The 24753-nt window shown below is 40.6% G+C and overlaps 1 long non-coding RNA gene across 2 annotated transcripts; it reads right to left on the bottom strand.

Moving 5' to 3' along the window:
* Nucleotides 1-10280: 10280 nt before the first annotated feature.
* Nucleotides 10281-24473, bottom strand: LOC106022702. Of its 2 annotated transcripts, XR_002381665.2 has the most exons (4): nt 23963-24473; nt 22552-22642; nt 12657-12827; nt 10281-11513 (listed from the first exon to the last, which is right to left on the bottom strand). It is a non-coding gene; the product is annotated as an uncharacterized LOC106022702 (long non-coding RNA). The 2 variants fall into 2 exon arrangements; XR_002381664.2 differs by lacking the exons at nt 10281-11513; nt 12657-12827 and adding an exon at nt 22211-22438 and having other exon boundaries at nt 23963-24471.
* Nucleotides 24474-24753: the final 280 nt, after the last annotated feature.

Raw genomic sequence — 24753 nt, 5'->3', positions numbered from 1 at the left:
GGCACTGCACACCTTTCTGTTCTTACACCTTGGAATCTTGACTGTTACCATGTTGCCATTTGTCCCCATGTACAGACTTTTTTCAGGTCTCACGATTAACTCTGCCTTTTGTAATTCCTCCTGTTGCTTAAAAATTAGCTCCCCATGCATATACAAAGATGCATTCCCTCAGCCCTTTGGACTTTTTAAATAATATGGTTTAAGTTTTGACATAAATGTGCTCCTTTCTGAACACTTTTGTATTTGTTAAATGTGCAGAGTCAGAGGTATGTGTACGACACTTCAAAGTCATGCACAAATGCAACAAATTTATCAAACACTAAAGATAAAGTGGCCGACAGAGACTTAAAAGGCCAGGCTTTGGCCAATACCACCATCTGTTAGTTTTAAGCAGAGTTGGCTTCTTCCTTCCTTCTTTCCTTCCTTCCTTCCTTCCTTTTTTTCTCTTTCTTCCTTTTAATTTTTATCCTTATTTTGTGTCTAAGTGTTTTGCCTGCATGTACAGATGTATACCACATTCATACCAATGCTCATGAAGGGTGATATATCTCTTAGAATTATAGTTGTGAATGCCATGTGGCTGCTGGGAACTGAACCCAGGTCCTCTATAAGAGCAGCAAGTAGTCAATAGTTAGATAGGAGTTGGTTTATTTATTATCTAAGAATTATTTCTATTATAATTTCTAGGGGATAGAACTTCTCTGTCTTCTCCCTTGAAGTTCCTTCCTTTTGTAGATATTAAAGTCTATAATAGCAAAGGCCACTTTGGTCTCTGAGTGATCAGAGTTGGGTCTTTTGGAAGACTGGGAGGGGAGAAGAGCTGTGTGGCTCTCTTGTAGACCTCACACCAGTGCTGCTGTTGTTTTACAGTGAACACAGAGTAAGAGCCACAATCTGAATCAGAGGTTCTCTACTCTACTCTACTGACTGCCTGTCAGAGCCATGGTAACAGGGCACAGGCATCAAAAGGTTTTCACAGTAGCAAATGTATAGCCAAGGCCGAGAAATAGTCTCTCACAGCAATAAGGGAGGGAGGACATGGAAGAGTTAGCATTCACACATTCAAGATCCTTTCTTTCTTTCTTTCTTTCTTTCTTTCTTTCTTTCTTTCTGTCTGTCTGTCTGTCTGTCTGTCTGTCTTTCTTTCTTTTTGAGTCAGGGTTTCTCTGTGTAGCTTTGTAGACCATCACAGGGGAGAGGAACTGACTCCACCCTTGTGACAGCACTACCCTAGGGCCTGGCAAGGTATTGAGCTGGCCTCTGCTTCCAGAGACTATCATAGGTTATTGGCCTCTCAACATCTCAGAAATGCTGATGGTCTGGGTTTAGGAGCCCCAAGTATCCCCAGTTCTCATATTCTCCTAGAGTTAGAAGAGAAATCTCACAAATGGCAGCTCAAGAAGGATGAATAGCTTCATCAGTAACTCGAAGCCAGAATATTTGAGCATGGGCTCTGCTGTTATCTCACACCAAAGTCCCTTAAAAGGAAAGAATACAGCAATATAGGGATATAGCGATGAAGGCCAAGAATGCTGAAAATGCACATAGTGTCATGTGCTGAGCCATTACATCTTGAAAGGACAGCTGGTGAAGCATCACACTCCCAGATGTAGTGACAGGTCATGTCTCATTAACAGCAAGCTTTCCAAGGTCTGACTGCTGCTCCACAGTCCACACTGTCTCATCTCCATCATTCCCCTTGTTTTCCTTTGCTTGTCTCCCTCTGAGCTACATGTCTAAGTGCTGAACAACTGGTAAGTGTCAGAAATGTACTTCACACTCCTGCATTTCCCAGTACCATTTCCTTTTAGTAATTGTCCTTGAAAACACATTGCAAGTTAGTGATAGAAGGTAAGTCTGTACAGTATTGGTTATTTGAGAAAGGTAAACTAGAAAAAAAAGGCGATGTGTTGTATGCAAGTAAATCCAGGGGCATATCTATGTTATAATGGAACTTCATTTAGGAAGTAGGCCGAGAACCGCTTTGAGACCATACCCCGCGGTTCACATGTGAAGGTTAGGCAGTTAATTTTACCCCAGGAGTGACAGGTAAAGTCAGCCCTAGGGTACTGCACTGATCCTTCAATGGAAACAGACACCACTGAAGGGGGAATGTGACCAAGCAATAGCAGATAACCAGTAATCACAGGTCTGGTGGAGGATGTAGCTGTCAGTGTTTCCCAAATTGTCTTTTGAACTTGTCAAGGTTTTTTTTCTTATCTAATTTTTAAGTTAGCTTGCTATGTAGCAGGTTTCCTTATGGTATCTTTGTCAACCTAGTTTTGGTTGATGCTCTTACAATCTGTTTCTCTCCCCCGTGTTTTTGCTTCCCATTCTGCTTATACTCTTATTACCCACCTTCCTCTTCACATCATACATGCCCTTTTACCCTGTCTCCTTTAAAGTTTCTTTCTTCCTCCTATCATGGGCCCCTTTATGGTTTCTTCATATACTCCCACATTAATGCATGTACATAAATTAGAAGCTAGGATATGCATGTAAGAGCTAGCAAGCTGTATGTGTGTCTTTCAATGTCTCGGGTACTTCTCTTAATACATTTTCGGCTCTATACATATTCTTGCAAATTTCATACTATATTTTTAGAGCTGAATAACATTCCACTGTGTTATGTACCACGTTTTCATTAAGAATTCATCAGTTAATGGACATCTAGGCTGATTCCACTTCCTAGCCATTGTGAGCAGTGCAGCAGTAAACATGGATGAACAACTATCTCTGTTACAGAATATACAGTCCTTTGGGAATATGCCCAGGAGTGGTACAGCTGGGCATATGGTGGTTCTGTGTTCAGATTTGTGAGAAATCCTCACACTTGTTTCCATAGTGACTGCACCAGTTCCATAGCTGTCAATAAGGGACTTCCTTCCCTGAAACTTCACCAGCATTTGTTGTCAAGTGTTTTATTGAGAGATAACATTATAATACTGTGTTTAATTATGTGTGTGCACATACATCTATATACCTATAAACAGAAAAACTTGCCATGCCCCATCTGAAGCATATAATTCAGTGACACTGAGTATGCTTACAGTGTGCTGTGAATGCTACCATATTCCACTTTAGAACTCTTTTTCATCTCAAACAGAAGCTCCACATCCATTTGTTAGTGATTCCTCATTCCAAAAATCCATCACACCCTGAGTCTCTAGTAAGTTCTTTGGCTTTATTTCTGAATTAGCCTATTCTAAGTTCCTCAGGAAAAATTGAATAATAATTGTTCTTTCTGATAAGGTTTATTTCACTTATCACACTGTTACTTTTAGTTTATGTAACAGCATATATTAGAATTACATTTTTACCCACATTTTGATTGTGCATTCATCTATTGATAGACACTTGGTTGTTTTAAGATAATGCTGCACATATATCATGATATATAGGAAATGACAGGGAGTGTGATAGTTGGTTTTATTTGTTAGAGAACAAATCCATTTTTGTGGATGTCACCTTTTTGTCCAAATCCTGTAAATATTCAGCACCGAAATCAATTTCACAAAAACATGCTATGGTCAGTGTAGTTGTCAGTGGTTTCACTTTCTAACATTTACAAACCATAGCACAAAATGTATAAACTGACATTTCTCTTGTCTATTTGTTTATGTCTAGTCACCTTTTCTTCATAATCTATTTTTAAACATAATTTTAACGCAAGTAGCTAATATTAGTTAGTTTTTGTGTTGCTGTGAGGAAATACTCTGACAAAAGCAACCTAGGAGAGAAAGGGTTGGTTTTAGCTGAAAGCTCCAGAGAGGCACACTCTATCATGGGGGTGAAAGCATGGCAGTAGGAGCACGAGGCTGTGTACTGGCCGTCTAGCGACAAAGAAAGATCAGGAAGTGGGGCGGGGCCATAAATCCTCAAAGCCCACCCCAAGCCATACACTTCCGCCAGCAAGGCTCCACCTCCTAAAGGTTAGTAACCTCCCCAAATATCACTACCAGCTGGAGACGAGATGCTCAATACACGAGCCTACGGGGGATATTTCACATTTAAACCATAGCATAAATTATACACATTTAGTCAGCTTTCTTCTTGTTGTATCAGAATACCCCCAAAATAACTTAAGGATGGAATAGTTTATTTAGACTCACAGGTTGAGAGTACAGTCCATCACAGAGGGGAAGTCATGGCAACAGGGACTTTAGGTAATAGTCATATTGCAATCACACTTAGAGATGGATGCTGGTGCCAGCTTGCTTTTTCCTTTTCATTTAGCCCAGGACCCCAACTGATGGAATAAATGATGCTACCCAAACTTTGGGGAGTCTTCAGCCTGTATCATTCCTATGCTGCAGGGGCCATCTATTCTGGACTGATGTCTTTAGGACTGTGATCGGAGCCAGCCAAACAGCCCTGAGTCCAACCCTGAGCTGGGGAGTGTGGATGAGGAAAGTCCTAGCTACTCAACTGTGTCAAGGATGAGACAGAGCCATCAGGTCATCTCAGGAGGACTCTCAGTCCATACTGGAGGCCACAGTTTATTCAAGCATCCTCTTAAATAGCTTTCCAAAAGTGGGAGTATTGGCAGAAGTCATCTATTATCATGTATATAGCTGATACCAAATATGTCCTTTAATCCTAGAGACACTCCTGAAACTGCACATATTCACTAGCCTTCAGGATGGGCATTAAGTTTACCCAGGCCTAGGTCTTTTGTTATATAAACTAGGAGCCATTCCCCATCATGGCCAGGCCATCTGGAGGTAACCAGCGGACATCTAAAAGACAATAGGAGAACTGAGCTCTTAGAATTCTGTGGCTAAGCTGAGGCATTTCTGAAGTATTACATTTGGGCCCGACATCTTCCCATCTCAGTTAACCTACTATAGAAACTTCCAACATAAATAATACTTAGAAGTTTGTTTCTAAGTTGCTTCTTAATCCAGTAAAATTGAAAAGTATGATTAACCATCACAAGTCCATCCCTTCTGAGCTTGTCACTCAAGTACATCACTTTGAATAATAGCATTATAACCCTGATCCTAAAGTCACAGGCAAAATGTTTCCAGCCCAACCCAACTTCACATTTTTTATAGTCTTTTACAAGTTTTAACACTCTTCAAAAGTTTAAGTGTAGAGTAACTTCTGAGAGTTGGTTTCTTTGCTATAAAAATGTACATGACCAAAAAAAAAATGTCCATCCCTCCAACACGTGATGATGCAGAATAAACAAATGCTTCCATCCCAAAGGGTAAATACATAGACAGAAGAAAAGACATCACCAAAGGAAGATCAGAGCCTAAAAAGGAAAACACAGAGTCCATATTTGGCATCTGGGTCTCATGATAGAATCATCTGTTTTCCAATGGATTTGAATAGTTCTAACTTTCCGTCTTTGCCACATGTATCACAGCTGCACTTGATACCTGTGGCTTACTTTGTGCTCCTTGGTTCTAGCATCTCAAACACTCTGGAGTCTCCATTGCAGCTTAGGATTAACCTTCAAAGCTTCATATGATAGCCTAGTAGGGCCTTCTTTCAGAGACTCTAGCATCAGGGGGACTATGTAGAGTCCCCTGGAACTGTGGCCCAAGACTCCATGAATCCTTCAATCTTGTATTTTTTCTTGTCTACAAAACTATGTGGATGGTACTTGCAAGTTCTGCTGCTGCCTCAGGATTGAGCCAACCACCCTGGGCTACAGTCACATTATCATTTTCAGTTTGGGGATCTCCTCTCTCAAATGAATTTTTATTTCCACTAAGCGGGGACTTTGATGGCAAGGCCTTCCCCTTGGATCACCTTTCCTGTTGTCCCAGTGCAGAGATCCATGTTTCTCTTTAAGAGTGTTAATCACTAGCAAATACAGCTGTTTTTAAACCTGCTTTGACTGTAACTTTAAACTTACCTATATTCTTTCTTTCACCTAATTCTACAAAATTTTCATATTTTTCTGGTTTGCTTTTAGTCCCCCTCCCCCCATAGACCTGAATGAAAATGGTCAGAAGAAACAGTAGCATAATACGAACATTGTTGTCCTAGTTGGGTTTACCATTGTTGTGATAAAACACCATGCTGACAGGAAACTTGGGAAGGAAAGGTTTTGGGGGGGCTTACACTTCTGAAGTCATCACTGAAGGAAGTCAGGACAGGAACTCAAATAGATCAGAAGTCTGGATGCAGGATCTGATGCAGAAGTCATGGAGGGATGCTACATAATGGCTTGCTTTCCATGGCTTTATCAGTCTATTTTCTTACAGAACCTAGAACCACCAACCCAAGGAGGCACCACCTACAATGCCATCAATCACTAACTTTAAAAATGCCACACAGGCTTGTCTACTGCTGAATCTTATGGAGGTATTTTCTTTTGGGCTCCCTCCTTTCCCTAAACCCCTGAGTCCATTTGTTGTTACCAATATTTGTTTGAGTTTAGGGCCATCCTACTGGAGTGTTGAGCTTTGGGAAACCTACCTGGGCTACATCATTAAAGAAAATAGGCTCTTCTTTCCCTAGGAGATATCAATTACAAATAGCTTCTCAGCTATGGATGAAACTTCATGGTTCCTCTTCTACTTATACCAGAATTGTGTCTGGCTTGATATTGTAAAGATATTATCCATGAATCCACAGCCCCTTTGAGTTATTATGTACATTGCCTATTGGGTTCAGAAAATAATATTTTCCAGCAGTCCTCTGCAATCAATGGCTCTTATAATCTTCCCATTCTGTCTTCCACAATGACCCATGAGCCTCAGGAGGAGCAGTGTATATAGATAACCTGTTTACACGTGAATATCCAAATTATCTTATTCTTTTCACTCTGACTAATTGTGAGTATCTGCATTAATCACAAAATACTGAAAAAAGGAACTTCTCTTCTGAGAGCTGAGATACACTAATCAATGGGTGTAAAGATACATTTAGAGGGCAGTTAACAATGTCCATTTAGCAAGATGATAGTAGTAGATTCTTCCCTGGGGCCTATGACCTATCCAAAGGCATTCTTGAACAATTAGCAGTTCTAAACATGTATTTCATCTTGTGGGACAGGTCTAAATCCAAATATAGAGTAGCTGGTTACTCCTTTAGCATTCATGCCACTATTGCACCAATAATCTTATCTTTGCCAGACTGGTTGTTAATGTAGTCTGAATAGTTTACAAATGGTTAAGACTGTTGATTGCCTTGCTTAACCAACAGTCTGCATAGCATTTGCTGGCACTATGAAAGCTAACTAGTAAGGATGAAGCTTCCAAGTCAGTAACAGCTTGAGTTCTCTGTCCTGGGATTCAAGTATGTGGTACTTTCAGCAGTGGTGTCTTATCTTCAAGTTCTCGTGGATAGCCTAGAGCAATAGAAATAGTGTGTATTTTGGAGGACTCTATAGGACCCTCTGACTAACAACTGAAAGAGAGGAAATCTATGCCAGAGACAGGGCTTTTGTTGATAGTTTATGGCATCTGGGAGAGGCATTAGACTGACTTAAACTGACTTTCCTCCCCTCCCCTCTCCTCCTCTCCTTTCCTCTCCAAACCTCTCCTCTCCTCTCCCCCACTCTGTGTCATGTGTGCTTAAGAAGCTTGTAGAGGAAGTGTGCTTCAACCTTTCTGCATAGGCAAGGGTTTTTCTAAGACTCTGATATCACAAGAATTAAGACTAACAATTAACAAATGGGACTTCATAACTATAACATTCTGTATAGCAAAGGAACTATCTACCAAGTGATGATGCAGTCTGTGGGATGGGATTTTTTTTTACCAACTACACACATGACAAATGATTCATGTCTAAACTAAACAAAGCAATCAGAAAACTAAACACCAAGAAAAATTTAACATAGGCCCTGGTCCAAATGATATAACGGACTTTGAACCCCGATGAAAGGCCTCATCCTCCCTGGGGAGCAGAAAGGGGATGGGATAGGGGTTCGGTGGGGGCAGGGGAGGAGGGGAGGGAGAGGGAACTGGGATTGACATGTAAAACAAGCTTGTTTCTAATGTAAATTTTTAAAAAAGAAAAATTAACAACCCAATTTAAAAATGAGCTATGGAATTGTACAGAAAATTCTCAAAAGATGAAATACAAATGCCTAAGAAATGGTATACAACATCCTTAGCTACTGAGGTAGTATAAATTAAAATGACTTTGATATTTTATGTTTTCACAATCAGAATGGCAAAGACTAGGAAAACAAACAACTAATGCTGGCAAGGATGTGGGGCCACAAGGGGCACTGTTAGTGGTGGTGATGACTGTAGTAGCCCCTGTGGAAATCAGTATTGTGGTTCCTTAACAAACAAAAACTAAACAAAACTCAGCTAAGACTAGAACTATTTGACTCTGCATCTACTTTTGAATATATTTCTAAAGGATTCTATATCCTACTGCAGACATACTTGTTCACCCATGTTCATTGCTGCTCTGATTATAATAACTGGGAAATGGAGACATCCTAAATGATTGCCGACTGGTAAATAGATAATAAAAATGTGATATTATACACAATGGAATTTTATTCTGCTGCAGAGAAAATGCAATTATAAAATACACTGGTAAATCAATGGAACTGGAAATACTCGTTCTGAGATCTGTTCTCCCTCTTGTGTGGATCCTAGATGTGAATCTTAAGATATATGTCTTTAAATTAGAGTACCTACAGAAGTCAGAAAGGAACCATAGGAGGGTATTAAGAGATGGAGGATAGTAGAACACAGGCGGCAGGAAAAGGGATAGTGGGCTAATGTGTGTGTGCATGGGGGGGGTTAAGTGAGAGGGGGAGACGAGACAAATAAGGGAGCAAATGGAGGGATAACAAACACTAAACATCTTTGGGAATGCCATATGAAGTGCTCTTGACTAATTATAATTGTTCTTTCCTCTCTGTCTTTGAAAATATTTATACACAGTTAAAATCACAGGAGCTGGGCAATCCCATTGTAGATTTCTATTGATTACTATATCTTTTTTATTGATTACTAGTTTCTTTGATCATATCTTTCTATTTCGTTTTGTATCTGATCATTTACTTTATAATCAGAATCTTGGGTGGAACACTCTAAAAATGTTTCCTTTTACTATGCATCTACTCTAGGGTCCCTGAACTCCATTTAAGACTCCCTCAAGGTAACAGATTAATGTTCTCTTTTTAAAATCTTGTCACTCTGTGTTGTATGGACTGAAGAGTGTTCTCAAGCAGCAGGTAAGGCAAATCTCTCCCATAACAGTCACTATTTTGAAAGAATTGTTTCACCAGTAGTTTTTTGCCTACATTTGGTGATTACCTGGTACCTTCACGTAGGTTTCCCCTTTCTGGAATTTATTATTTTACAGAAATGTTTACCTAATACAACCTAGTCCAGAAAGAATTACAGTGGAGTATAATGGGACCTTCCAAATTGCAGGTCACCTTTCTTTATTAGGTGTAAGATGATTTAGACTTTCTATTCATTCTTGTCTCAGATCTAATGAATTGTGTTCTGTTGTGGGAATTGGTTCTGATCAGCTGAATAGACCAAACATATTAGCACAGAATTTTTCCCTGTAAAATCTCATATACTTTCTAAAGGTGAAATATTTGGGTTTGTTCAGAACTAAATAGAAAGCTAGAAAGGCTTTGAGGCCCTACATAAATTTGTATCCCTCCAAATTCTTTTTCCTTTTCTGTTATTTTCTGCTTTATTAAGAATCAAACCTAGTTCCTTTCACAGGTTAAATTCATATTCTACCATTAAGCTCTATCTCAAACACCTTAAAATTCTTTTAAAAATATTTTGTATTACTAATTTATAAATAAGCCATTTATTCATATATGTAAATATGTGTCATGTGTGCAGAAGGAAAACTAGGGCAAAGGAGATTAGTTGGAGGTGGGGAGGGTGACTAAAGGGAAAGAAGGGGGACAAGGTGACCACAGTCAAAGAATATCATTTGCTTGATGGGAACTGATATGTGATATTCAGCATTATGCACATTGAATAGATACTAATAAAATATGCTGAAAATTAAATATGGAGCATTTGTGAGATGTTTCATATGTAGATATTATATTATGGAATTTATGCTTTCTTATGTTGCCCTCTTAACATCACCTTTTTTGTTTGTTTGTTTTTGTTTTTTTGAGACAGGGTTTGTCTGTGTAGTTTTGGAGGCTGTCCTGAAACTCACTCTGTAACCAGAGTGGCCTCAAACTCACAGAGATCTGCCTGCCTCTACCTCCTGAGTGCTGGGATTAAAGGCATGTGCCACCAACCCCTGGCATTTTTGTTGTTGTTGTTATGTTTGTAGTGAGAAATCCATATACTTCTGTTTACGGGTAATAAGGATTTATTTAGATACTAAACAGGGAAAAATACAGGATATGGTAAATCCAGTTGCAAAGTCCTTGGAAAACTGGGGACTGATCACACCTGCTTTCTGCTGCCTGACCTAGTCTTCACCACCCAGGAGAGTGCAATCTCCTCCCTTCTTTCTTTTTAAGAGTTCACATCCTCAGATAGAAGCACGGACACTATCAGGCCAGATAGTGGAACAAATAACCAGTTTACCTCCCCCTTTGTGTCTAAATAAGAAGGTTATAAACCTAATACAAAACTATATACAATAAGAATGATTATCAAGTATTGTCCAGGAGAAAGAAAAGGTAATAACATAAGCAAAAGTGGAACTACAACAATAAGAACAACATCAAGTAAGAAACACATATTAAATGTCCAGACCATAGGTAAATGATAAATTATAGAGATTACTCCAATATCTGTCCTATCCTGAAGAATCTGAATCTAGTACCTGATATTTTCTTAGTTAAGATATGAGAGGATAATAAACATAACTACAGATTTTAATATTTAAAAGTAAAAAACTCTTAAAAATGTTTTATAGATTTTGGTTATAAACACTTAAATTTTCTGATTTTTTTCTCCCAAATATCATCAACTCTATGTTAACAGGCTGACTTTCTCTCTACCTAAATTATATATCCCGAAAGTTGCCTGTCTTTTGCCTTTTGCTTTTCTAATAAAAAAAAACTTCTGAAAGTCACCATGAGATTCAAGTATAAGTAAACTTGTATCTAATTCTTTAAAAGTGGTATTCATATGAAACATAGCTTTAGATATTTTCTTAACCAAGTGAATGTTTATTTAAAATCAAACAAAAAATTTAAAATATAGTTGAGTGCATTTTAATTCTTAAGTTACAATCCCTGGTAATCTCATCTGAGAAGTAGACTTTTACTTGATACTCAAAAGGAGTAAGCTTTCATACGCTTCTCAAGTATCCTTTTGTTCGTTTCACTTGTCATATCCCATAATTCAGTTATCACAATACACCCTTAATTCATTGTTTGAAACCTATACTTAATTTTATGCACTTAAAATAACCTCGTGTTTTCTTTTCCATTCAGAAAATATCAATTTCACCATTTCTGGTTTCTATCAAGGACTGAGGTCAGATAGGAGGAATGGGGTGAGAGCCCTGTCTTCTTCTAGTGAAAGAACTGCCTTCGTTTCTCTCGGTGAGCTTTCTCTTTCTTCAAGCTTTGTTCCCCAGCACTGAAACGGGAAACACAGAAACAGAATAAGAGAGATAAGGAAAGAGAGAGGGGAAGGAGAGGAATAACTGAGTGTCCTGGGACTGCTGGGCATGCTCAGGAAGCTTGCAGCAATAATGATGGGAGTGTGGCATGAGCGTGAGGTGTGATAAAGGGTGTGGAACCTTAACTGTGAGTCAATCATGAAGAACGGAAGGCCACATGCATATTTTAGGAACAGCCTTTTATGTTTATTCTTACGAGTTCTTGATGTCTGCCAGGGTCATTCCTGATGAAGTTGATATGACAGGGAGATGTGGGTTCAATATAGAAGGACAAGAATCATCTATTCTAAGTTAAATCACAGTCATGTGTGTGTGTGTGTGTGTGTGTGTGTGTGTGTGTGTGTGTGTGTGTGTGTGTTATACTGAGCATCTCATCATGCAAGACACAGTCTGGGTACCAGACCTCTTTTAGACATGCCTGGGTAAGAAATGGTTACCTTTTCCAAAGATGATTTGGAGTTTGAAAAAAAAAACACAGCAACAGAATTCCCAGCAAAGGGTCTTTGTAGGCCAGCCAGAGCAAAACTTAACATTTTCAAATTACTAGAATTAAATCTATGTGAGTCATGGACAGCTGGGAATTAAGCTAGGAAGTTAGTTTCATTACATGTTACTATGAGATATCAGAAGGAAGAGAATGAGGAACTCTAAAATGAACAAAACAATGGACTGTAGAAGTGGCTGGAATTGGCATGGGAGAAATGTGCTGTCCCATAAGCTGTGCTAGTTTTCAAAGCCTAAGCTGTCTAACCAGAGCTGAAGCCTCTGCTAAAAGCATGGGGGAGTCAGGATGATGTTTGCAAGCTGAAACTTGGGCCGATCTGGTGGTGGAATGACATCATCTAGAACATGGAAGTGTCTACCTAACCTGTTTGGCTAAAATTAGCTCTATTGTGATAATTAAAGCTAAAAGGCCCTAAAACTGAGAAGTAACCCCAGCTGTTCTGCATTCCCTTTGTGTTTCCATAGTAGCGATTGGTGTGGTGTGGGAGAAAACAGTGGACCCAGAACACTTGCTTCTAAATCCTAGCCCTCTTACCAGCTAGCTTGAAATTAACCCTGGGTGTCCTCAGCTACAGAGTGGAAACAAGAGCACTTACCAACATGGCCATTACAAATGACCTAATGACAATAAGGATTCCTTGTAAAGGCTGTTCAGATGTTAGCTGGTGGCACTGACCAGTGAAGGTAGGCATCTGTGGAGCTGTGCTGTTTGCTGTGTAGTAGCCACCACAAGTGACTGAACTGTGGCTTGTCCAGAGAGAGATGGGCTGCCAGAGATGATACAGAAGCATAATTAGCTCATTTACATGATCAAAGTTTGTATGAACTCACAGAGACTGAGGAAGCACGCATAGGCTGCACAGGTCTGCACCAGGTCCTCTACATATGTACTGTGACTTCTAGTTTAGTGCTTTTAATGAGATTCCTGAGTGTATGAATGAGTTGATCTCTGATTCCTGTGCCTTCTGTTGGGAAATTTTCTGTTTGACTGTCATGTCCAGCTCTGATATAATAGTTTTAGTTTTATCTTACTATATTTTTGTTATATTTTATTATTGTCTCTTAGAAAAATCTTCTGTTCTAATGAGAGGCAAGAAGGGAATGGATCTGGATGGGAGAGGATGTGGGGAGGGACTGGGAGGAATAGAGGTAGGGGAAATCATAATCAGGATATATTATGTGAGAAGGTAATCTATTTTCAATAAAAAGGAAAAACAGTTCATTCATAATATTTTTATAACTTACATGTGAAAGTATAGCACTTTAACTATATTGGGTAAAAGGAAATAAATGTTAAGCTCGCCTATTTTTGAACCTAATTTAATATAATTACTAGAAAATTTTACAGCATGTGTGTGGCTTCTATCTGGGGCTTGCGTTATGCTTCCTGCAGGCAGTAATATGCTAGTGTATTTCCCATTCATGAAAAAAGTAATAATTGATGCAAGGAATTTGAAGCTTACCTTTGAAAATAAAGGCAGAAATATGTGAAAATTGTATTCATGTCTTATATTCATCCATTTAAAAATTCACTTTGCTAGCACGGGATGAGTCACTTCAAGGCTTGACTCTGTAGACTAGACCCTACAGACACCCACACCGTAATCATGGATGAGACAGAGAGTTGGTACAGTACACAGCCTGTCAGGAATATCTTTGAGGGGACTGAAGAGATGACTCCACAGTTAAGAACACATAATACCCTTGCAGAGAACCCAAGGTCAGCTTGCACCACCTATATAGGGTGGTTCACAATCATCCATAACTGCAGTTCCACAGGACCCAACAACTTCTTCTAGTCTCCTAGGATACCAGGAATGCACATGGTGAACATGCATACTTGGAGGCAAGTGTTCGCATACACACACACACACACACACACACACACAGACACACACACACACACACACACACACACACAGAGAGAGAGAGAGAGAGAGAGAGAGAGAGAGAGAGAGAGAGAGAGAGTAAATACATCTTTTTAAGGAATGCTTTTTAAAAGAATGTCTTTGGAACCAGGTCTGGTGTCAGGCCTGTAACTGCAGTCGTTCTGGAGGCTGAAGCAGGAAGATCACAAGGTCAGGCTAGCCTGGGCTACAGAATGAATTCCAGGCCAGCCTGAGTAACTTAAGGAAAGCCTGTTTTGGTCTGGGAATAAAACTGGGTTCAATCTCCAGCACTGAAAATAACAACTGTGCTGGTTCTTAGTATCATTTGATGAGAGGTCCCCAAATATATGAAGGTAAGAGCAGACATAACCTCAGGAAACTGATCTGAAGGTTTCCTCTGCTGCAGACAGGCAAGGCTGCCCTTACATATTTCAATGTTGCATGTGTCAATGCTGCATGTGGACCTAGAGAAAGAGTCAGCTTTCAGGGAACCCTGTTATCTGAACCTGTAAATATATGATGCTCAGGAGGCCAAGGTCTTAGACTTGTTCCCTGTGTGGGTCACTTCACTCTGCTCTGGTCCATGTCTCAGACTTGCCCCCTGCAACCTCAGTTGGCTGCCTTGTAAATACACTTTGGCTCACTGGGCAGACAGAGCAGGGGCATATGATGGAACAGGGCACATCTATCACCGCTATGGCAGCAGCTGAAAACACATTCTCCACCATCAGCGAGGACTCTCAGAAGAGTGCTTAAAACTCAGCATAGCACTTTGTACAGGGACCCAATTCAAGGCATCTTGTGCTAGCACACGTAGACCTGAGCTCATTGACCTGGGTAAAGTTAGTATAGCAACAATTCTAGACACCATAGCTTCTGGACAGAGCAGAAGGACACAAGCAGCATTCATGGGACTTCAGTCTTTTCTAAAGATAGCGTTGCCAACTAGCACATTGGGCCTCCTGGTATGGCCTATAGAGATTGTTTAGACTTGGAAATATGGGCACCTATTTCTCGAGTGACCTGTCTGCTGGCAATATTTACATCCACGGGCATATATAAAGGTGGTGTGTTTTAGTTCTAGGTTGAAGCTCAATCCTATGCTCTTCGCTGACAGAAAGGCTGGTCTGGAATCTCCAGCTATACAAATAAATACTGTAGCAAAACCTAACAGGAAGACCCTCACTACCCAATTTCTTCCAGATGGCAGTGATGGATGGCTGTATGTTTATGTTTACTCTGTTTCCCAGGTGACTGATGTCCTGGTCATGGTTTGATGAGCATTTCTTGAAGATGTGAGCCGCCTACTCCAGCTGCCCAGCTCTTGGCCCACTGGTATATCCCACACTCAACATTGTCAAGAGGCCATTGGGCCTCTTGGATGTTTAGTTAACTCTTCACTTGCCAATGGTTCTCTAATCATTTCTTGTAAGTGTCTGAAGCAAAAATAAAGTATAGAGCACTGAAAAGAATTTCATGATAGGCAGAATAATGTCTCCCTCCCCTTAGATTTCTGCACCTTAATCTCAAGAATCTACAGCATGTTACCTTCCATAGTGAAGGAGAATTGGAATTGCAGATAGCACAAAAGCTACCGATCACCAGCCTCTACAAAAGGAGACTATCTTGGATTGCCAAGTGGACCCTATGTAACCAGGAAGATCCTCAAAGGTGAAAGAGGGAGAAATGATAGGTAAAAGGGCTTGTTGAGACTGAGTTCAATCCCCAGAATCCATGTAAGATGCTGGATGTAGTAGTGTATGAATGCAGCAGTGAAAACAAGATAGGCCTTGCCTCAAACGCAAGGTAAAGGTAAGGACCCATTCTCAACAGTTATCCTCTGACCTCCATGTCTGCACTGTGGCATGTACTGTCCCACACACCTACACAAATGCAACTTAAAAGAGAGAGGCAGACCAGGGCGACGTGATGTGAGTGGGACTCAGACTGTGATTGGTGGAGGAAGTCATAGCCTCCAGAACTTGGAATATTTAAGTCCCCAAGTACACAATAATTTTTATTGGTAGTGGTAAATGAGTTCGACCTACACAGACCTACAGAGGGTGGACATGAGTGTGGCCTCCAGACTGGTCTCTCCTGCAAAATGGGACCTGCCAGAATTGCCTTCCCATGGACTCTCAGAGGTGGGGCACTTACATTGGTTCTCAAAGAGTTTAGGAAAGTGTAAAAGTATTTAATATTTCATCAGTCCCTTCTGATTCTGAGTAGAGAGAAAAGGTATTATGGGTGTTGGCATCTAGAAGACATTGATTGGTTCAAATCTTAGCTCTGCTGTTGAGAATGTCTGTGTCCTTGAGTGAGTTGTTAGCCTTATAGTTGTTTTTAATGGGACTGTTCACTTACCTCATGGAGTTGCTATAAAGACCAAATAATGTGTGTACAGCACTTGTCACAAGGCCTAGGTTCATTAAAGCATGTCCCCCTTATCTTATTTATCCTTTCTTGTCGCATCTCTCCTATCCCCTCCACTCCTGTAGCCCTGGACTGAGTTAGTTTCTCAGTATCTCTTGCCATTACTGTTTCTGACAGTGGCTAGGGGCCAACTCAAGACTTGGATCCTGCTCCACGGCCTCAGAATTTCTTTTCCTAAGACAGGTGATCTGGTTAACATCTCTCCCGCTGCAAAACCTCCCATTGTCACTTCTTGCCTAAGGGTCAAGGCTCTTAAGCCTTTTGAAGGGTGTGCCTCCCTCACAGTTCCCTCTCCTACGGCAGCTAACCTGGGCTCCCTTCCCATCGGGCTTGCACTCATCCCTTTACCCCGTGGAGCTTACTTTTCCTTTTCTGTCTCTGTGAGCCCTCTCCCCTCCTTCACCTACAGCGCTCTCTTACTTTTAAGGTCCTTTTCACCTAATACCACTTTTGTGAAGATGTTTGTGACCCCTCTAAGGAGATAAGCAATGCCTGTACAGTTCTCACCATATGATGCACACTGCATAACTAAGGATGAAATCTGCAAGAGTTTTTGTTGACTGTGTCTGTATGCCTGTCTCTTCTATCTGTGAGGGCTTTCTTTTTTTCTTTTTTTGGCATTACAGAAAGAATGCATTTTGTTACTTCATTGCCCATATCTAGAATATACACTTGCTATAAAATACACTTGATATTTGTTTGCATTGGCATGAAGATATTGTTTAGTAAATGTTAAGTTTTAAAGTGGTTGCCAAGAAATTCCAACATACTTTTCAGCTTTCTGAGGTAGAGGACCCCAGGATAGTCCCTACATTGTGTTACATATGTAGGGGTTATTGAGAAACTTCATATTTATCTTGTAAGGATCCAAGGATCTTAATCTGGTTAAAATTCTTAAGGTTGGGCTTTCACAAAATAGGACTCAGGTCAAACCCACTCACCAGTCTAGATGGTGGTCTTTCAAAAGCTGAAATTTTCATTTCTTTTTTTTTCTTTTAGTAAAACATTTACCTTCTTTCTTAAAAGATAGGTAGATAGATGATAGACAGACAGACAGATAGACATACATATAATGAATTATTATCTCTATTATAGAGCAAACTGGTTCAGCACATTCTATTCAGGGAAGAAATATTCTGTTCACATTCACAGCGGGGAAAGCCAATTTTCAACCCTTTCAGGAGTTCAAAAACAATGAATGAACAGCTTATGGTTCTTGCCAAATGAACATACATTTTACAGTTCTCTTGGAAATTTACTAGACAAGTTATTTTTATTTTGTCCTACTTAAAAATCTTTGTCTTAAGCCACAGAAAACACTTTAGCATCCTTTTGTTTGCCCTTACTGCAACATGATGGTTTCTGGGCAACATATTTCAGAGTGCTTTTCCAGGAACATGTGTACATGCCATTCTCAAAGCACTGACAATGCAATATCAGTACTGGACTTTCATGTTTGAACAGCTTATGCAAATACTTTTGGTCAGATGACAAACAGAAGAGAAGTTCTGGTTGATTCCAAATTTAGAGGGTTTTTTTTCTGATATGAAACAATTAGGGTTTAAAAACTACATATTTTATTTATGTGGTGCCTTTCTCTTTTTGCCACAGCATTTGATTGACAAATCCAGGACTTGGATTCAAAGGCAAAAATGACCTTTCATGTGAGAAAAGAATTCTTTAAGGGCCACGGAGAAGTGGCAGGCTAAAAGAAATCTTACTGGAAAATGCTTCTTATATTTGCAGTGCCTAAGGAGATCCTGCCTTGACTCCTAAGAGCTGGTAAGGCCAAGAAGGCCAGACAGTCTTAATTGAAGGTCTCTTAACTTAATTGAGATTGGGTTTCAATCCCAGTCTTGGGAGAAGCATTATCTCTCTAACCATCTCCCTTGTCACTGCAGAAATCTCATTGAGGCCCGTTAGCTGAGAATAAAGGTCCCGTACCAAGTGGACCCACTCTTCCGATGCATCTTATACAGTTTTAAAGAGTACTGTTCACTCCTGGGATCCTTCCATGTGTTCCTGACGTGTCATGAAATGCAACTAAAACAGTGACCTTCATCTGAAGACTTGAGCCTCTGAGGAATCCAAGTGGGACAGATGAGGTCAAACTGTTACACTCCATGGTGAGCATACTATGTCTGCACTGCCTCGGTGTCAGAAACACATACTGACATGTCCATTTCCTCTGCTTTCCCAGTTTCACTGAGGACCACATTTGACAGTGACAACTTCTTCAGGGGTGGTAAGTGCCTGTCTTGGGTAATCTTGCGTCTTTGCCCATTATTGCCTTGGTTGGGCTACCTTACTGATGAGACAGCATCACACATTTAAAAATATCCTTGAAGGAAAATTCAGTTCAGGGAGAAAGTATAAAGAAAGTGCCTACTACTTTGCTAGTAAGGAAAATCTGAGTTGTGGAATTGTCAACAATTAGGCAGTGGGTTGACTGTAGAGAAAACACTAGAATATAGCACAAGAAAGTCAAAGTAGTGTGGAATTAATGAGGAAACAGCACAGAAACCAGGGGTTTAGAATAGTCCCCGAAAATAACTTCTCACAGAGACAGCAAGGCTGCAATTCTCCAGGCTCTGTTCCCATTTCACTCTTTGGACTTGCTCCTACCTTTGGTATTTAGTTATTGTGGCTGCTGAGATGTCTCACTGAGTAGAAAGAAGCTCTTGCTGTGCAAGACTGATGATTTGCAGAGTACACATAAAGGTGGAAAGTGAAACATATCTTGAAGGTAATCCAGCATGGGACTGATCAAGACCCCCTGAATGTGAGTGTCAGTGATAGGCCTAGGTAATCTATTGAGCCTTGGGCAGCAGATCAGTACCCATCCCGAGTATACACAAGGACTTTGGACTCCCATCCAACAATGTGAGGTGCACTCTTACCCTGAACTCTTGGGGAAGGGTCTAGGCCCTGCCCTATATGAAATGACAGACTATGGACACCCCCATGGAAGGCCTCACCCTCCCTGGGGAAATGAGGGGATAATGGGGGTGGGGGTGGGGGGAGGGCACAGGAGGAGGGGAGGGAAAGGGAGAGGGACCTGGAACTGACTTGTGAAGCAACCTTGTTTCTTATCTAAATTTAAACTGAAAAATAAATAAATAAATAAATAAATAAAAGAAAGTTGTCCCCAATCACATGTGGTACGACACCATCATGCCCTCAGTCACACACACACAAATAATAACATTGAACATTATTGAATTATTGTTATAAATTAAATGTGAATAAATAAGGGGCTGGAGAGATAGCTCAGTGGTTAAGAGCACTAACAGCCCTTCCAGAGGACCCGGGTTTGATTCCCAGCACTCACATTGTGGCTTACAACCACCTGTAACTCCAGTTCAGGGGATTCAATGCCCTCTCCATGGGCACTAGGCATGCATGTGATGCACAGACATACATACATGCAGACAAAACTCCTGTACACATACATTTTTAAGTGTAATATTTAGTTGAAGAAATATTGGGTTAACTTGTCTTTAGTTTCTAATTATATGGTATAATCAATACATATTAAAATATGCACATAATTATACATACTTGGTGTAGGTCACAGGATGATAACTTGATATTGTTTACAATGTATATTGATCAAATCTGGGTAGATAGTATTTTCATCAACCTAATCCTAAACATTTATAATTTCTTTGGTTTAGAGATTTAATTGCACTTTTGAAATCATGAATGAACCAATTGAGCATTGTAAATTATTCAAGTAACTTCAAAGCACATATAGTAACACCTAAAAGTACCTTCCATCTTCCAGTAGAGACAGATGTTAAGAATTAGGCCTGTATAACTTTAGAATTTTTCTAGGTACATATGGACAGCAAGGTTAGCTTTAATATGATCTCACATTAACATTAACACCTACACATTCACACACACACACACACACAACTTGCAATCACACCATATTCCATTCTATTTCTTGTATATGGCATATTAGTGCTATCTCTTGTTAATAGCCACATGGTAGTATATAAAGAACATGAAAAAGATGTTAATTAATATTGTTATTAATATTGTACACAATATTGCTGTGGGTATTCTTGATTAGGATTCTAGCTCACATATGTAATTATTTTTATAATATATATCCCCAGAAGAAAATTGCTGAATCAATTGGTACAGAGTCTTTCCAGATTATCTTCTTGTTTTAGTGTGTGCTCTTACCTGACAGCACTTGTGAGACTCTTTCCTTTCACCTTCATCATCGTTGGATGTTATTATTTATTTTACAAACTGCCTTCTGATTTGATCACAGAAGACTTTAATAATCACGGGTTTTCTAAGCCTATCACTCATCTCTTGATTGGGAATGCTATCCTGCCAGGTTAGAAACCTGGGTGTGAGTTTACTAGATCCTTGTCTTACCACTTCTATTTTTATTTATAAAGGAGATTACAAGGGAGATGGTTCAGTGGTTCAGAGCATTTCATACTGTTATAGAGGACCCAGATTCAGTTCCTAGAACCTATATCAGAAATCTCAAATCACCTGTAACTCCAACTCTAGAGAATCTGACACTGTCTTCTGGCCTCCACGGGCACACAGTACACATACAGATAAACACACACACACACACACACACACACACACACAAATGACTGTGATTTAACTTAGATTAGATGATTCATGTCCTTCCATATTGAACCCACATCTCCCTGTCATATCAACTTGAGGAAAGATATGTGGGTCTTAGGGACTCTTACAATAGAAGTGGGTGTAGCTGAGTAAAAATCTTATATATTCAGAATCCATGTTCTACCCACTATTTCTCATTCCTTTCCTTTGGAACAGATAACCATTAAATAATTTGTTTTTCCTTCTTCTGTATTGTCTACTGTCTCCAGAGAACCTCATTGGTTGCTCAGTGAGGTGAGTTTACAAACACAGTAACTCATGGGTTATAGAGGTCTCGATTTTGCATACAAGATATTTTTGCAATTTGAATATTTACTATGTAACAACACAAAGTAACCGAATGTATTAAATTGAGCCTGGCAGGCTGCTGCAAGGTCTAGTGATGATCTTATCTATCAAGTGTCAGTGTCAGAATTGGGATCAGACCTGTCAGCTCTCAAGCCTTGTCCGTGTACCCTGTGAACTCTGCCTCATAGACCAGAAATGCTTGTGGAAGATCAATGCATTCTTTCCTGATAGTCGAGTTTCTTTATAGACATGGTAAGCCAGATTCTCAGGAGGCTACACGCTGAGCATGGAATCAGAGTAGGGCAGGTTCAGGGGTTTTCTTAAGCTAATTTGAGCTCAAGTAGCTGAAGGCATGCTTACTATTGGGGAGGGTCACACACTAAAAGCCAAAAAAGCCCAGAGGAATGTAACAGCGATGACTAGAGGAGGTCAGAGAGCAGGGAACAATTGGGACGGTGGCAATAGGGACCGTACATGTCCTTCTGAAGAAGCAGCCATGTTTTTACTATGCCAGCCCCTTAGGGCAAGTCTGGCCGACCCAGGTCTTGCCACTTTTTCAAAAAAAGCTAGGAGGCTACATTTTCAATGCGAAATTGGGTGACAATTTCTTTAATTTAAAAGTTACAGTGAATCAGTACAGACTTAACTGACCAAATACTGGTCTGTCACTCTTCACTATAAGAAAAATCTTTCTGCCAGAAAACATCAACGCATTAAGTTGCCTAGAAATGGCTCCTTCGTGGCTAGACAAACTCAGGGTGACTTTCTTCTGTTTTTATCATCATCTTTGATAGACGAACTCATTAATATTTATTCTCCATATAGAAGATAGTCGTTTTAGATTTCTATGATATCTTTAGTGTGTGTGTGTGTGTGTGTGTGTGTGTGTGTGTGTGTATGTCTGTATGTGTGAGGGGGGGAGAGGGAGAGGGAGAGAGTATGTGAATGTGTGGGGGTTGAGAGTGCCATGGTATGTAGCTGGAGCTCAGAAAGAACCTGTGGTAGTCCATTTTCTTCTTCAACCATGTGGGTCCTGGAAATTGAACTCAGGTCTTCAGGCTAGCAGCAGCTGCCTCTACCTGGTGAAACATCTCCTCAACCTTAGAAAAGAATATTTATTTCAACTTTATTTCTTTTTGACAAACTGAATATATTTATATTTCATCTATATTTCCTTGGGAAGATTTCCAGCTCAACGTTTAAGTGGACTCACCAGATTTTCAGATGACATCTCAATTTCCAAGTCATTGAGGGTCTTTCACTGCTACAGTAGAGGGACGGCAAACCTGTCTCACTTTTCAGAACTAAAAAAAATGAAAATACATACAAATCATTTTATTGGCTCATGTACTTGTTTACCTTTTGTTGATGTGATAAAATAGCATCACCAAAGCAACTTTTGGGAAAAAAAAAGAGTTCAGTTTTGGTTCTAGCAGTGGGCACAGAAGCAAAGGACGGTTGCAGTGGCAGAGCAGAAAGCTGAAAGAACACAGCAAACATGGAGCAGAGGGAAACAGCTGGGAGTGGCGCAGAGCTAGAGCACACTCTTCACAGCAAACATGGAGCAGAGGGAAACAGCTGGGAGTGGTGCAGAGCTAGGGGCTCAAGCTCAAGACAGTGACACACACTCTGCTGCACGGCTGTGTCTCTTGAACCTCCTCCAATGCTACTACCAACCAGGAACAGTGTATAAGCCTATTATGGGGGTGGGGTGGGGTGGGGATGGGGGGTGTCTCATTCCAACTACCACAGGTCTATAATGTGGCTTTAGTTAGTGTGTTACAAGCCATCTCCTGCAGAATCCTCAGTCTGGAAATATATGCTTTCCAATGAAGCGTTAACAGGTTGCAGAGGCTTCTTAAAAACCGTGACACAGGGCAGCAACAGGATGTCCAGGAAAAGTCCCGGTGAGGTCCAGCACTGACTGCCCAACAGAGACCAGGCGTTTCCATAAACGCCTGCATGTAAAAATATATGGATAAACGGATTTGCTTAGTGACTCACTGTCACACTACAGCTTCCATGAGGAGATTTCCCCCTTCTTCCTTTTTCTTGTCCTCTTTTTCTCTTAAATTGTATTTTGTTTTATTTTGGGGTGGGGCAGGAGATGGGTGGGATCTGGAGGAATGATGTGAAAGACACACATACTCTATTTTAAAAACACACACTCACAAAAAAATTGTATTAATGCTGGGTGTGGTAATACACACCTTTAATTCTACCATCCAGGAGCCAGAGGAAGGGTGATCTCTGTGAATTGGAGGCCAACCTGGTCTGTGTACAGAGTTCCAGGCTAGTGGAGGCTATATAGGGAGACCATATCTCAAAAAAAATGTTATGTCAGCTTACCCCCCAAACCTTGTGGAGTTTCATTCCTTAAACTTGGATGTTGAATGTGGTAAACAGACATGAGCTTGAATCCTGTGCTCTTAGTCCTAAAATCTTTGGTGGATTGGTAATTTCCTGAGTCCAATTCTTAAACCACAAGTGAAGAATAGCAGCAGAATTCTCCCACTAGCGTTAGTGTGTGGTTTAGACGAGATAACATATGATATATATATAATAAAGACATGTGTTGTAATCTTTCAATAAATGGTAGCTGTTAATGCTCTTCACTTGGTTACCTGTTAGAGGGTAAATCTATGGCAATAGGAACGTACACTGAAGACACCGTCTCCTTTGCTAGACCGGAAGTGAAAATAGCTATAAACATCGACAGGAAAAGGCTGTGACAGCAGTCTCCGTGGGGACACAACCGGATCCGTGACCACCTGGTCTCCACGGTGAGGATAGGGAATAGATGGAGCAGACAGGAAGAGCAGCTTCCTCAGCTTCTTAACCAGCGCTTCACACCCTCTAAGCTGCAGGCATCACAGCCACAGGCTGGGGATGATGGATGCAATTATCTCCCAGCCCTTTGAAGCTCTGGCCCAGTGGATTTGTTGTCGCTATCACATGCGATTAGGATAGCAATGCCTTCCTGCAAAGGACGGAATCCTTTGTACCTCACCCTCCTCCTGCCACTGGCAAAGAGCTCGGAGTGGGAAGAAGGGGGCAGCTGGCCCCTCTCCTCTTGGTCCAATTTCACACATTGGTTTTTTTTTAACATTAATAAATTGGTTACATTTGCCCTGCATTTGGCGGGCAAGGTTTCTAATAACACTCCGGTCCCTTCAGAGAATGGGAATGACTGGCATGCAGTGGGCTCTGGCTACCTCCTCCCCCACTCTCTACCACTACAGGTCCTGAACACTAGCAGAGGTCAGACGCTTGCCTGCACCGGGGCAGTCTAGGACAAGGGCCATGGCTTCGAGGCACTGTCACAGAGCTCAGAAATGTTTCCCTCAGAGGGAGAACAGATAAGCTTTAAGCCCGGGCCATGTGCAGCTTTCTTCAGCTGTCAATCCTATCTGGT

This window comes from Mesocricetus auratus, unplaced genomic scaffold (assembly GCF_017639785.1).
Source record: "Mesocricetus auratus isolate SY011 unplaced genomic scaffold, BCM_Maur_2.0 Super-Scaffold_100009, whole genome shotgun sequence".
Lineage (NCBI taxonomy): Eukaryota > Metazoa > Chordata > Mammalia > Rodentia > Cricetidae > Mesocricetus > Mesocricetus auratus.
Note: the sequence above shows the minus strand (reverse complement) of the source record. Positions and strands in the feature narration are given on the sequence as shown.